This window comes from Calonectris borealis, chromosome 3 (assembly GCF_964195595.1).
Source record: "Calonectris borealis chromosome 3, bCalBor7.hap1.2, whole genome shotgun sequence".
NCBI classification, from domain to species: Eukaryota; Metazoa; Chordata; class Aves; order Procellariiformes; family Procellariidae; genus Calonectris; species Calonectris borealis.
In genome coordinates this window covers 6690956-6706541 of record NC_134314.1, presented here as the reverse complement: position 1 = coordinate 6706541, position 15586 = coordinate 6690956, and the positions used below count along the sequence as shown (strand labels likewise).

Genomic DNA, 15586 nt, shown 5'->3' with positions numbered 1-15586 from the left:
TGGTAGGTTCAGTGGACTCAATGCACATGTCCGCAGCTGAATTGATTACATTTATACTTGTAAATAAAAGAGGCTGCAGAGCGTTCGGTAGCCCCTTTACCAATTGCCATGACATGGCTTCTATCCATACAGCCCAGCTTCCTCACCAGAACAGGATCCCATACTCCTTACTGGAAGTGGCTGGTGGCCCGTGCTACCTCCTCTACTCTGCCCAGGCACTAGAGGAGTGCTAATTGACTGGACCCAAACCCATGCTAGTAGTAAAAATTCAGCAGTGAATGGCTGGGTGAGAGCAACCCATCCCCTGACCCTTCATGATTTGTTAGTGGCCCGCTTATCTCATGATTATGTTACGCCATTATAGCTAATTTGCTCATATAAACTGAGTTATATCAAGATATTAAACATAAAGTAATTAAATGAAAGAAGTGGCCTTAAGAAATGTAATTGCACTCTGTAAGCTCCAGACTTTCCCTCACATGTTTGTGTGTCAAAAGAAATACCTCCCCCAGAAGCTGGATGCCATGCATATTTACACGCATCCTACACTGTCTTTGTAATTAAATCGCTTTTCTTCTCCACATTCCTTTCCCCTCAGAGAGGCAAGACTTCAGCTGGTCTAAGCTCCTGTTGCTCCGTGAAAGCTAATGGATTTACACTGCTGTATCCCTCGAGATGATCTAGTAGAATATTTGCAGTCACTCCCTGGTGTACATCTTACCTGATATTACTAGTTTCACAGACAGAGAGCTAAGGCACGTTAAACACCATGCACTCATATCATGTCGTTTAGAGAAGACTAGATTTTTTCAGGATCCATCTCTGCTACAGATTTCATCTGTGTGATTATATTTCATTGCCTGGGGCTGACCCATGAGAAGAAAATGGGTAAATGATGATTTATGTCAGATAACAATCTGCTCCGTCATATTTTTGCGTTGTTAACAGAAGGAAATAATTATAGTGCTTCACTTCTCAGGGATGCTAAAAAGTTTTTTTTTTGTCTAATGTTAATGGGATGCTCAGCTAACCTCTGTAGGAATTTGTAAAAGGAAGATAAATTAAGAGTTAGACTAAATAGATGTTACTTGGCCATTTACAAGGAATTTTTATGGTCTGCTCCACAACTGTAAATCTCAAATTCAGCCGTGCTGCCCCTAGCATTCTAACACAGCCACAGGTATCTGTCCATATGCATAATGCCAATGCGTTGCTTTTCAGTGACTCTGTAGTATGCAAATCCCCAGACTCATAAGGGCTGGCAGCTCCAGCCAGTAATGAACGGCTGTCCTAGAGGTGTCTGCATCTGGCTATAACCAGAGCTGGAATTCAAGGTCGGATATCCGCCACTACGAGATAAGGAATCTAACCTCGCAAAGTGCTCATGACCAGGTCTCCACATTTTCACTAGCTGCTGTGTGATTAATGGGAGCTTTCCCTAGTTCCGCTTAACAAACCCTTGGTGTAGGTACTCTTGAAAATAAAAGGAAAATCCTTCCCGATGGCAACTGAGCACACCAAGGTTATAGAGAAAAGAGATGTTAAGCTGCAGGAGAGCAGCAAGTTTTGTTCCCTGCAAACGTCCTCACTCCATTTTGTTAGCTGGTTTGTGCTCCTGTGATATCCAGACATGTTGCAATCTCTGAACATACTGATACTCAGCTTTCCTCTTTGAAGTAGAGAAAAGCTTTTAGCTTAATTTTTTACAGCTGGAGTGCTGCAGTGCAAGGAGAATAAAGCAGAGGCAAGCAGAGTGTAAGTATACCTACATGTTCTTTCTCTCAACCTGAGGACCTTGGAGTCCTTGGGACTATCAGTCCATGCCACATGGGAAGTAGACCTCCATTTCAGCAGAGTAATTGACTTTTCAAGGGCTAAGCAAGAATAGCTTTTCCCTTATCCCAGGGACGTTTTACCCACTTTTCTATCCAGCTCATCTGAACCTGCAGCAGTCATTCTGAAGGCTGATTTGGATGGCAGATAATAACTTAATGAAAAGGTAGATTTCTTGAGTAGTGAAAAGACTACACGCAAAAAAGGAAAGGACAGCACCACTGTATACGTATTTCCTAATGAACCTATTTCTTTTTGATTGGTATTTTTTAAAATTGCAACGCCAGTCAAAAGGGATCTAGGGCTCTAGCCTTGATCTGATACATGTCATTTTGCAGCAGGTTCCGATGCATTCTCTTTCCTATATAACAGCAGAAGTAGTTGTATATATAATAAAAAGCACTTTATAAACATAAAATATAATTACTCAGAATTATATGTCTCCATGTGAGCAGGCAAGATCCAAAAAGAACAGATTGCTGCCTGTGGTTATCTTATACAGTTCCGATACACCTACAGCTCTCAGGTAAAGGTAATGATACATAGTCATCCTCTATATTGCCTCCTAGCTCTAGCTGACTCAAGTGCTTGGGTTAGGCTGGAAAGCCACACCAGTGTCCAGGACATCAGTTGCACATGATCAAAATACATGAATAGAAAAAGGCTTTTTAGTAAATCAAAAATAGATTGGAGAATCCAGACCAGTATATAAAAAATAATTTAAATTTCTTTTGGTTGGGAATAGGGGAGTGCTGAATACCCAGTAAGCTAAAGCACCAAACATCAGGTTGTTGAAATTAAGTTCTTTTAACTTAGGAGTCAGGGAGGTGAATTCATTAATGCATGGGATATCAGGCTGGGAATTTGTAGCATCAGCCTATCTCTGTCTGCGAGAAGTGTGGGTTAGGTGTAATTATATATGATCATTCTTCGTAGCATGGTGGTTTAGCAGAGATCATGTGGTCTACGTAACATGAGCTCTCACTACAGCCTGTGGCTATTAAATCTTTGTGGAAAAGTGGCGTGAAGTGGTTGGGATAATTAATGAGATTTATGCAGTATGTGGGTACTGGATGTTAGAATTAATGAGAACCTAATGCTCGCCAAAGATAAGCCCAAGCTGGGGTTCCTCCCAGGAGGGTTTACAGCCAGGGTCATGCAACAATTTCAGACTTCAAGTGATGCCATCACTTGGCTATGTCGTTGCAATATTTCCTATCCTGAGAGAGGTGGTGAGAAGGCATTAACAACAGGGTCTGTAGCCTAATGATTTTTTTTTTTCCTGATAGTGGAAAAGTTACTGAAGAAAACAAGATTTGTGATTTCTTGGTTTAGTGTGTGTCTGAATTCTTGCGTGTAAATGAATAGACAAAATGATATATATGTCTGTTTGTTTCTAAGATTGTGATACCCTCTGCTGGCAAATATGTGAATAGATAAAGCAAGCAGCTTTACTATCAGGTCTGAAACATTCCCTTAACAAAATAGGTCTCCTTCTATCATGACAGTTTACTCTTACAAATGCAACGTTGTCAAAAGAGAAGTGTTTCATAATAACCTATCATCAATTTTGACGAAGTTTTCATGGAAAAAATCATGTTTTTTCTGGATGACTTAAAATTACTTTGAAGTAAAATGCTTTAACATTACAGAGAAAAATAGTACTTTTTTTTTCTGGATTCACGCAGTACTTCGTTAGCCGCATGCCATTATGTTTTATGCCTGGCATAGAAGCAGGTGATAACCTTCTTCTGTAAGTCTGTATGGCAATATGTTATTGATCATGATTCATTTACTTACCAAAGGTATTTGGCAGCTAGGCTGCCCTGATTTAATAGTTCCCTGAATTTCTGATTCTTTTTTTCCATCTTTGTTTTCCTAACTTTTCTGTCTTATGCTTTAAAAACGCTGAAAGGTTTGGAACGGGCTGGTGAGGGCTGTAAGCCCAGAAGCAAACATGCTCATGCCATATCAAAGTCCCACCACTTTTAAGCTTCTTGAAAGGGAAGGAATTGATTCCAGATTCTCAGGATGTGGCAAGCTGTGTTTAAAGAAAGTGTGTGCATTTATTATTTCAAGTCAGTTCAATTACGACGGGCTTGATTCCTTCCACCCCCTGTGTCACTCGATAATTTTATAACAGGCCTCTCTGAAGGAGTCATCTCCTCCTCGCGGGATTAGATCCGCGCCTCGCTTCGATAGCACAGCTGGGTTATTCAGTCCTCCGGCCGTGGCCACCAGGCTTCACCGCTTGTACTTGAAATGGCAAGTGCTCATCCACACAAGAACAGGAGTCCGTGGGAGAGTTGAGTGGCAGTAGTCTTAAAAATTATTTCCTGGATGCTCTTGCTCAAGTTTTCGTGGACAATTTGAGAGTTTTTGATTGCTTAGTGATTGTTTAATATCTAGAAGGAGATCTTGTCTGAGCACAGGAAGGTAAACCAAGACCTTGTGAGTTTACTTTGGTTCCTTTGGTTGATGCTGAGCAAGTCACTCAAGCTCTGTACAGTAACCAGGGTAGCAACAATTTATGTGTTCATTGGAGAAGGATGAAATTTAATTAATTGGAATGCTGTGTACATATTCGGTATCAGGCTTATTATTTTTTCTTGCGAGACTGTATACTGCAAACCAAGGGGACAACATATAGTAACCACCCATTAACCGTCCCGCCTAAAATTATAAGTTCTTTGCCTCATAGAATGAGCCCTTTGATTTCATTTATGAGTTTAAAAAGTTGTTCTTGAATTGAGTTCTTAGGGGGCACCAGCTCCAGTGTGGGTGGGCGCATTCATTAGTGGTACGGAAGGATATTTCACTGTACGGCTCTTCAGAAGGCGCTGAGCCGGGAGACCACCAACATGATTTCATGCAGAGGAATTTCCAGCCGTCTGACCAGAGGACTCCGCTTGTCTGGTTTGGATTTACATCAAGAGGCCAAAAATAAAAGCGCATTTAAATCATTAACTTACATGTGACTAAATGCCGTTCACCTCTTTAGGTAGCTACATCACACTTTGTGGTTAGGTGCGTGAGGTGGGAAATGTCTCTCTTCGTGTGCTGTGTATGTATGTATAGAGTAGATATGCACAGACACATACAGGACTGGAATTAAAACTGGCCTACATCAGTTTTTGGCAGCTTTGACTCTGTGGAGTTGCTCCTGCTGGGAAGAGAGTCAGACCCACAATATCGGTACAGACTGGTCGGCGTGCTCTGATCCTTTCTAGAAGCCATCACATACGTCCTTAAATAAGCAGAAAATTGGTTCACTCCAAAACCCTACGTAGAATATTTACAGTAATAACAGCTGTATGGTGCGGACCCTTTGTGGCACCTGAGCTGATATACGTAGCCGGGACAGGAGCTTCTTGATGTTGGGGGTCAGCCTGTGTCATCCTGACAAGCGTGGTCTGTTCTGACTCCAGCAGCAGGTCGGTGCAGGAGAGGAAAACCTCTGTCCCCAAAGCATCTCCATGCTTGGTGGAGAAGGGCTGGAGGTCACCTCTCATCCTCCCAGCCTGGCTTCTCACATCCAAAGGGGTCAGATTATAATGGTACATGTGACACTGAGTCCTGAGTCTTTGATCCTTCTGGCCTATTCTGTGCCTAAAGGCTTCACCCTGTGCCCAGCAAAGTGCCCGGCAAAGCTCCTCTTGACTTGAACGGAGCAAGTTTAAAAAGCTGTTTGGATGCCCTTGAATCGATGGGGAGTTTCCTGTGACACGGATCTTGGATCAGGCTCTCATTCAGGGCCAACGTTAATGCTTTACGCTTTTTACATAGATTTTCAAAGTGCCATATAAATATATAGGTCTATATATATATATGTGTGTGTGTGATGTCTGTATATCAACTTGCCATTAAAATTTTTCCTTCTTTCTCTTTAGTTGAAGGAATTTCCCTTTTCCACTACAAAACCCCACACCTGCCCACGGCCCAGCCCGAGCCACAATTTCTCCTGTGCTGTGACAATGTTAAGTTTTCTCTATCATGCAACCAGGAAGGACTAAAAATATAGCTTTTAAAATTGTTTTAGAGAAAAGGACTTGCTTTGTGATGGAACATATCAGGATGACAGATCTTTTGGCATTTTGAAGCACAAAAAAGCTATTTCAGAACAGTTTAAACAAGTTTTTATGGCTCCCGCTGAGTACTGTTGGGCTCGCGGTAGCTAAAGTGCCTGGCAGCTTTACAAAACCAGCCCTAATATAAAAAATACCCAGTCTTTAAAATGTATGTAAAATAGCTTTTCTGCAACATTTGTGGCACATAAAGTACCAAATGCATGTTGGTGAGTGTGATATAAAGCTTTTATTGCCATTCATTTGGGATGACCCATATAACTCACTCATGATATGTTAATAAAACTGTTCTCCACTCTGTCTCTTTTTAAAAACACACATATAAAGACCACTAAAACAGTGGTGATAGCTGTGTGCTACCTTGTTAAGTAGTGCCGCAAGTTGCATTTATCATCCATCCTAAATTGCTTTATCTCCTTTCTGCCCAGTAATCAAAGACTGATTCTAAAATGCTCAGAAACAGCAGTTTGCAAAGTAAGTTTGTTGGAGAAATAACTTTTTGAAACTTCTCAAAGTCATGCTGGCTGCAGGCCCAGAGCCATCAATATTCTCTCTGGTACCAGTGACAGCTTTAAGGACCAATATCTTTTGAGCTGCCAAAACTAAGAACTGAAATTTTATGCCATTGGAAGGAAGAAGTTTTCAGTTTCCTAAAACGATAACAAACCATCTTCTTAACCTTGGAAATATGTACCTTACTAGGGAATATTTCTGAACTTTCCTATCATTTAGGTTTTTTCTTCTTCTAAGACCTTGCTAGTTAAGGTATGAAGATTTCCTGATAGAAATGTGAAAAATACTACTTGAAAACAATACAAAACTAAAACTAAAACTCTGTGTAAGTCCAAATGCGAGCAGACTGCAGGCCCCCCAAGGCAGGGACTTGGTATGCCTCATTAGCAGTCTTAGATGCAGCCATTCTGGGAGCAGTAAATATTTACAATCAATGTACTAGCAGACAGTTTTCTGACACATCTGTGCTGAAGTAACTTTGAAACCATAGCATACCACGGGGAGGGAGAGAAAAAAATGGAAAAAAAAAAAGTATTTATATAGGTTCAAGACAGAGAATATGCAAAACCCTAAAAAACAGTTGACAATATATACTGCAGTCAACGAGGTTAATCATATGCTCAAATTAAGGCATGTTCTCAAGCCTTTGCTGAATATGCACAGGCCAGGCCTAGACTAAAATACTTGCAATGGGAACAGTAGTTGGCAGATGCTCTTCTTTAAGAGGGAATTATTTCCCCTGTGTGTTTGAATATTCCTCCAAGTGCTGCTGGCTTTACTGGGATGCTTTGTTCTGTTTCCCAGCCGAGCTCCCATGCTCGCACACAGGAGCAGTAGCACAGCTGGAAGTGGATTAGAGCAATCTGGCGGCAGCAGTCCTGGGAGGAATTAAGCGCCTCGCTGCTGGAATGGGAGGCCTAAATTACATTATTATTTAGAATTGAATTTTAACTTCATTGCTCTATGGTTTCGCACTGGTGGGTAACTCCCCTCGTTGCAATATACTTGGTACATGTTAAGTATGTTCCCCATAGCAAGGATTTAGATGAAGTTATGGCCTTAGTAAAGCGTCCAAGTCTTATACAAGCAAATGTCCAGATTTAAGCACCCAACTCGTCTTATTGTCCCAAGAGGATTGTTCACAGGCTTATATTAAGCAATCGTAGAGCAAGCTATCACATGATAGAGAGCCCAGTGACTGGCTCCTGGAAGTCAGTTTGCAAAACTGTTGGTGACTTCAAAGGGAGAAGGATTGGCCCAGAATTTGTTTTTCCCAAAACATATTTTTTGTTTTATGCATGCAAATGTTCTTCATAAAATAACAGGGAAGAGAAGAATGAGACATAACTGAAAATCAGTGTTGCTAATTTTCTTTATTAGATCAGATCTTAAATAGTTGACCTTTAGCTTGAAAACAGTGCTGGGAATAAGGTGACTAAACGGGAATTGGAGACATAATTCTTTTCTAAATATCCTGATTCTTCTGATTGCAGAAAAAAAAAATCAGAATGTAACAAGCTAGAAGGAACTTTGAGTTATTTACTACGATCCCCTGCAAATCACATCCCAGTCAATTTTGCCCATTGAGCCAACATGTTATTATTTCAGCCTTTAGAGTATAAGTTATTTTGCATTAGAGCAGAGAATAGGAGAAACTGAAGGGTCTTTGATGCACAATGCCCCTCTAAGCGGGCGGAATTTAGGGGATGATAGATGCCCAGCTTATGGCAATAGCTGGTCCATATTCTGCACTGCAGAGGAAGGTGAATCATGGTGATTCAGCCAGTCAAAGCTGAAAAACAAATATTTCCTGGACCTTAACCTGGAATCAGGATGACTCTGAACATGTGAGGAAGGCATCTACTCAGCAAGACTTTCTGCACCGCTCCAAGGCATTGGTCCAACTGTTACCATCTCTAGAAGAGAATGACCAGATGGCCATGGATAAGCCTCATAACACATCTGAATTAATTGCGTATTGGGAGAAAAGATATGGTGATCTTTCCAAGCATCTTAAATCTTGAAGCATGAGATTTAATTACAGTCATTGTCTTAATGTTGAGTAGCAAATTCTCTGTGACATTGAGGGTGTGCAAACAACCTACCTTGGTTCTTGTTCCAAGACCTAAAAGATGATATTAGGGACTTTAAATTGCTATGACCATGTGACTCTATCCCACTCCAGCCCAGTTTCTCCCATTTCTGCCAGAACTGGATTAAAGCCTGCCTTTTCTTAGTCTCTTTATAAACACCTCAAGAAGTAAGTCCACCTTCTCTCCCTCCTTGTTTGTTCCTTAAATAGTTCATTGCTTTGGCAATGTGGAGACTGAATTTGTCCAACTTCCAACCATTAGACCTTTTCATGCCTTTGTCAGCAAGGCTGAAGAGCTCCTTCGCACTTCCCAGATGTTTTGTCTGTGGGTGAGCATCTGTGCACGTTGGCCTCTCAGCCTTCTCTCCGATAAGCTGAACAAATAGACTCTTCAAACCTGACATTTTGAGGCTTGTTTCCACTCCTTGAGCACCGTATTATTGTTCTCCTTTGACCTCTTGCTTGAATTTTCGAAGTCTTTTTTAACTGGGGACACCAGAACTGAGAAAAATGTTCTCAATACTCGTCACGACGGTACAGTTGCAACAGAGGGAATATGACCTCCCTACTAATACTTGAAAAATTTTCATACATCCAGGCATAATTATAACTCTTTTTGCTTCTGCTCCTTTCAGAGAGGTTAAGTTGAGGCGTAATCACAATAATTCCTAAATCATTTTATGGGGCTTGAAACAAAAAATCTCAAAAGCAGAGAAACAATGGAAAAGAATTAAGATGTGAGTCATTTGTAAATCTCATAGTCTCATGGTTTTTTTGTATCTGAGTAACAATTTTTGAACACAAAGGGCAGAAAATACTGGAAACATTAAAATAAAACAATTTGAGACTGAGATTTGCAAAGTGAACTGAGGGATTTGGGAACTCAATAAGGTTTAAAACTTCATCCTCGGGTGCTGCTAGCTAGGCATCGCTGTGTTTCCCTCTCACGTGTCTTCACTCCACCACTGCTGAAGTGAAAAAACTCAGTTGAAATCGGTCGAGTGCAATTGGTATTATCCCGGTGTAAACAAAAGCAGGCTTTATTCATCTACATGCCTGGGATTGAAGGAAATGGATATTAAAGATGCAAGCGCCAACAGCCTGTAGAGGACAATCTTCTTTGCTTAAATATTAGAACACAAGGGGTCCCCACAGCACTGTCACTGAAGCCCAGTTGCACTCTCTACTAGAAGCTAACTTTACTCTTATTTTAATGCAGAAACATGTAGTTAGTTTTTCTTTGTTAGTCCCAGAATCATCTTGTTGGCTCTCTGGTAGTAAAACAAAAACTTTAAACTCTGAATAAACACACAGCATCCTAAAAATCAAGATATGGGAGTGATAATCTCATACTATAAATATCTGGGTTTACAATCTGCAGGGTTTGATGGTGTTTTTTTTCAGGTTTCTGATGCAAATCAGCTGCTGTTTGTCTGCAGTTGGTTTAGGGACACCTGCACAAGACTAGCATCGCAGAGGTCAGGATTAGGCCCTCGGGGACGTGCTCTAGAAATGATGGTTGTCACTTACGTGCTGCTACAGAGTTACGATGATTTGTGAAATGCAAGTTAGGTACTGTTCTTCCTGGGGCACTTGTAGGCCAGTAGTTTTACATTCACTCGCTTCCTGCCCTCAGGGTCACTTGGACTCCTAAGAGACTTGGAAACGAACCCTTCTTTTGGTGTCATTTGAATACCTGGGTTTTCTTCTTAAAAAACAGCATTTGAAGGTGCTCCAATTACATTTTTCACGATAACATTACAAGTATTACATTTATTTCTTGCCTCCACCTTAAAACCAAATAAGAAAAGGGAAGGAAGAAACCTGAGTTTTCAGTCTAAAACTAGAAACAAGTCAAAACAAATTTCCTAGATGCTTGAAAATTATGTGTTTAATTTTCTTTTTAAAGACATTATCGATTCACCTGTTTCACTGGGTTTAATGTGGGAGTAGGACAGATGGTATTACAAAAACAGGATGAGGCCTCTTTTTTTTTGTTATATTTACAGTTTATCCCCCTCAACCTGAAGCATACATCCACGGCTGGTGCATTACTGCTTTTACCAATGTAAAGTTTGTGGCTGAAGAGTGCTATTATCCTTATTTTGTACATAGGAAGATGGAAGACGGAGAATTTAGATAATTTATATAAGGTCATGTAGAAAAGCTTGGGAAGAAGAGACTCAGGTCTCCTAAATCTAGGTAACTTCTTAACCCTTGGATCATCATGCTCTGGCTTAGGAAAGGGTACCTGGGGAATCAAGGTCTCAGTCTCTCCGAGACTGAAACATACCTTCTGTGGAGTTTTTGGGACAGGTCTGTCAAAATATCCCAAACTTTTGGGGTGAAGCTCTAATCGATCAATCTGCATCATCAAGGGTTTGTAAATGGGGTGGGGAGGGAAGGGAAGAGGGGTGGTAAAGGAGGGATCATCTCACCTAAGTTTGTCTAAAGCTATACATTAGTCATTCAATAATCCTGGCTTCTTTTGTGATCAATGGAGAGGGACATAAATCAGTTTCTAAAGGGCAGTTTGATTTATCTTAAAATATGTATCTAAAGCTGGGAGAACTTCCTTTAGAGGTGCCTGTCTTTCATTGCTATCTATAAAGGAGACTTGGACAACCAGGTTGGACTGATTACCTAACACTTAGATGGTTAAAGTTAGACAAGGTGAATCTTATCCGTAAGTAAATCAATAGATTTTTGAGGAGTCTGCATTCCTAAGGTTGCTTTGGGTATCTAATGTTTGTATTTCAACTCCGTGTTCCTCTGAGTCCTGGCTGAAGTGCTCCTGGCGTTTAGCACCTCTGTTTCTCTCTCTGGACATACACAGAACATATGCGCCAACATATATGGAAAATATGTACCTATTTATACCTGGTTTAGCCCGTGGCTGAAAGACAGCCTCTGACCGAAGTTGTGTGGCTGTTGTGTCCACCTGTGTCCGTGTGACTTCTCCCACTCCTGGTGTATGCTCACCTGAACGCTGACCAGGAGTAAAAATCCCTTTTCGAGTCCCAGCTCTGACTGATCTGGAGGATGAATATGAACCCCTGCCCCCTAAGAGAAACCCCTAACCAGGAAAGTGGAGTTGAGGAATAAGGGACGCTAATCTATTTCTCTTCTGCGTACACAACGAGGTATTCGTTGATTCATTAAGTGAGCAGAAACAGACAGATCACATCTTTTCAGCGTGGTTGTATGGGCATTTACCTTTACTGTGGGAACATGCTCAAGTCTGTGTTCCAGTGAATATTGAATTATTTATCTAGAGTGGAACATCTTTAATAGGAGAGGTGACTCACCCCAGAAACTCCCTTTGGCCCAGAGTTAGGTGTCTAAATGCCTTGGATGCATGGGAGCCTACAACCTCCATCCTTCTCCTCTGCATTTCCAATGGCTCTCTTAGTGACTGCCCGCTCATTGGCCTCTCAATATAGACGCTGCTCAGAGCTGGGGATTTTACAAGGCAGAAACATGCCTGGAAAGGATGTTGCAATGCTCAGATTGGCAATGCACTTGCCCTTTGGGGAGTAAGCCCTAATATTTAAGTAACTTTTTAAAAAAAATGGGAGGTATTATCCAACATCACTTAGGTGAGCTGTGAAATTATATTCAAAGGGTAGGATTCATCTTGCCTACCTTCACCTCCCTGAAAGTTAGGTGTCTAGTCTGAGCTAGTCCTTTAGGCTTCATCTGTAATTCACGCAGCGAGAAGGGCATGTGTGGAGTGAGTCACGCCAGTTTAAATCGGGTGTCTCGGGCAGTTGGAAGGAATTGCCCTCTGGAGGTGCGTAGTACCTCTGAGCAGAGAGGAACCTACGGAACCAGCTTAGAGAAGACACCTGACTGAAATGGCTAAACAGAAGAAATCGAGGCAGCACTCAAATCTCCAGGGTTATGTTGAAATCATAGGGGGGAAGATAAACTGTTCAATATGTAATACAGTGGCGCACACTTGCAGTCACAGCTCCTCCATGTGAGAAGGATTAATCCATACAGATTAAAGTTACAATACTCTGTTGAGCCTGCCTGAAAAAAATGAACAGGATGGAGAAAAAAAGAGAGTGAAAATATGAATCCTTGGTCTTTAATCAGACTGTCAGACTAGTAGAATGATATTATTTTCTTACCTTAAATTGCTGTTTCTTAGCTGGTTTCTCTCTCCTACCAGAAAACAGTATTGGGTCTCATATAATATCAAACTCTGTGAATCTGGAAGTGATCAGGAAAGGTGGTTTGTTTTTTTAAAGGAAAAATAAATCTCAGATTGTTTGTGTGAGACTGTGAATATTTATGTACTGTTCCCCCTTTTCCCTCATTGCGTATTTCACCAAGTTCATTTGCGTGTGTTACAGGATAAATCTTACTGGAGGGCAGTGGAAGAAAGCAGTAAAAAGGAAAAGCATCAATCAGTGATCCAGGGTAGCAGCAGGAATCGTTGTTCATTTTTGTACGTGGATCATTGTTTGTTGAACTTGCCTGGGCTTGACAATTAAGAAACTTGCAGTTCTGCCGAGGTCAGTCTCAGGTGGTTTCAGATGATGGCTACAGAAGCCATTATGTTGCTGGGCTTCGATGATTTTGAAGCCTTGCTGTCACTGAGCTTTTAGTGCTATTCACTTATGAAGAGGGCCACATATATTTTACTTCCGCTTGGAGAAAATATTTTGTGACAAAATGTTTATTTGACAAAAAATGCCATGGGGGGTGCGAGTAACCTGAATTATTGGCAAACGTGGATCGAAGTTGGTGAACAACTACTTGTTTTGAAAAGCAAAAATATTTTCTCTTTAACTTTTTGAAACAAAATGTTATTCTCTTTTTGATTTGGAAATGACATGTTAATTTTGAAGATTACCAACATTTTAAAAGTGCTGTGAAAATGATTGAATGTCTAAGCACAACTCACTTAACCAACCATCCCAAAACATGGCTTTCTTTTTGTTTTCATGTTTGTTTGGAAATCTTATGTTATTTTGCTTTAAGTCTGTTTAAAAAATTGAATTAGTTTTGATCTTTTTTAATGTAAATCAAATAGGTTTTATGTTCAATTTGGCCAAAGAATCAATTGTTCTTAATGCTTTTATTGTGCCCTCTATGCTTTGCATCTCTTCCCATAATAACTATCAAGAAAAATCCTCATCCTGCAAATGGTTCCACTCAGACACGTAAAATAGGACTCATCTCACCTAATTTTAGCTATTTTAAATTTAAGTAGCCAGCCTGCCTATTCTCAAAAGAGAGAGAGAGAGAGGCTCCTCTGGTGGTAATTCAGCTTTTCCTAGGCTACTATTTTAGGATGGAATGATTTGCCTTCCAGTGGCTCCTTTAGGCCACAGAGATTGGCGTTTATGTGCTTTGTCTGCTTTGCTATTTCTTCTCATCCCAGCATTAAACAAGGAAGGAAATGTTTGGAGTTCAAGGAAGGGGAAGAAGAGTCCTTGTCTGACCTCTGCAAATGCTGTGGGTGTGGGCAGTCTGAATCAGTTTTACTTTTTCCGAACCGTTTTTCTTTTACTACTTTCTAGTTACTTTCCATTTTGCTTCAGCCTTATATGACCCACAGAAAATAGAGATGGAAACGACCGATGACGCTGGAAGTTTTATGGCTGGTATTATTTAGGAGGTCAGATTAACTGATTATAATAGCTTTAAAAACTGCTGGAGAAATCCTAACCCTACTGAAGTCAACAGCAAAACTTCCATAGGCTTTGAAATGGCCAAAATTTCACCCTGAGTACCTAGTAATGAATCTTTGTCATCTGGCCCTCCCCTTGACTTGCAGGATTGCTCCATGCATTACATTTTCCAATATTTTGTTCGGTTGTGGTATAAATACTTCAAGACACAAAGATTTCTCTTTGTCCCCTGGAAATAGTTGCACAGGCTAATAGTTTAAGGAAGCTTTTGCTTGAAGAGTTGAGTAACAGAGCCAAGGTCTGTTCTTGGTTGAACTGGAGTAAATATGCAATAGCTTGTTGACAATGCGGAGTTACTCTTCTTTTATGTCAGTGTAACCGAGAGCACAATTTTGCCAATTATTAACTTTTGTTACATTATTTGTATTTCTGTGCATGTCAGGATTTGTTAATCTCATTGTTCAACATCAAGTAACCTTTTGCTGAAAACAGAGCGTCATTGTGAATTAGGTATCATCAGCTAAATTGAACCTCACCCTGTGCATTTGACAGATGGTAATACATTCATTAAATGTTCTGTGGTTGCTTTGAGGTTGGAAAGTGCTATTTTTCTGGCTTCTAACTCAGGATTCTTAAGTAAAGTTGTATAAAGGCATAGTTTTGAAGGGAGAAGGAAAATCACAAAGTGCTAGTGAGGTTTTTTTATTAATATCGTCGTTTACTATTGGGGAGATGACACGGCAGGACTATGATGGCTTTAAGTGGTCTTTGGCTGCATAAGTAGCCCAGAGCGGAGTCGTGAAGGGTGAGAGAGGTGGTTCCAACACGGATTTTGTGTACATGCAGGTAGAACTTATTGGAATTTGAAGTCACATTAAATACATCACTGCGGAGGCGATATGATGCTGGTGCCTTTGTGCTTGGTGATTTCACTGTCCAGAAAGGTGATTCCCGTGAGTTCAGACATTGCAGCTGGTGCAAGGGTAACCTGATGACAGAGCTCCTCTCGCAGAACTGGTCACATTTGGGATCTCTAAGTCCATACTGAAAGTCTGCAGGGTGGGGAAGCAATTGGAGGTAGAAATTTCAAAAGCAGCACAGAGCCACATTCTCAGGCATAGTTCCACTTGGTGTTGTAATATTGAATCCTCCACCCTGACATTACCAAGACAATGCAAGGCTGAGATTAGACACTTCAGGACAAGTTCTCCGCACAGCTGATTTAGGGGTCACCTAAACCGAGGGTAGAAGAGAAGACTCCACTGACTACAGAGGAAGCTCAGGGTGTTTAATTCAAACCCACTTATTTAATTTACTCCCTTCAGGGAAGATTAATCCCACCCATTGACTTGCAATGGAGCCTCAGCTGTTATCAGCAGACCTATTTAGTTATTTAATGATGTTTCCAAGAGGATAAA

At 40.8% G+C, this 15586-nt stretch overlaps 1 protein-coding gene across 3 annotated transcripts in view; it reads left to right on the top strand.

Annotated features, from left to right (window-relative positions):
• The window catches only part of CLIC5 (chloride intracellular channel 5), a 92354-nt gene that overhangs the window by 61228 nt on the left and 15540 nt on the right, over positions 1–15586 (top strand). The window lies entirely within an intron of this gene.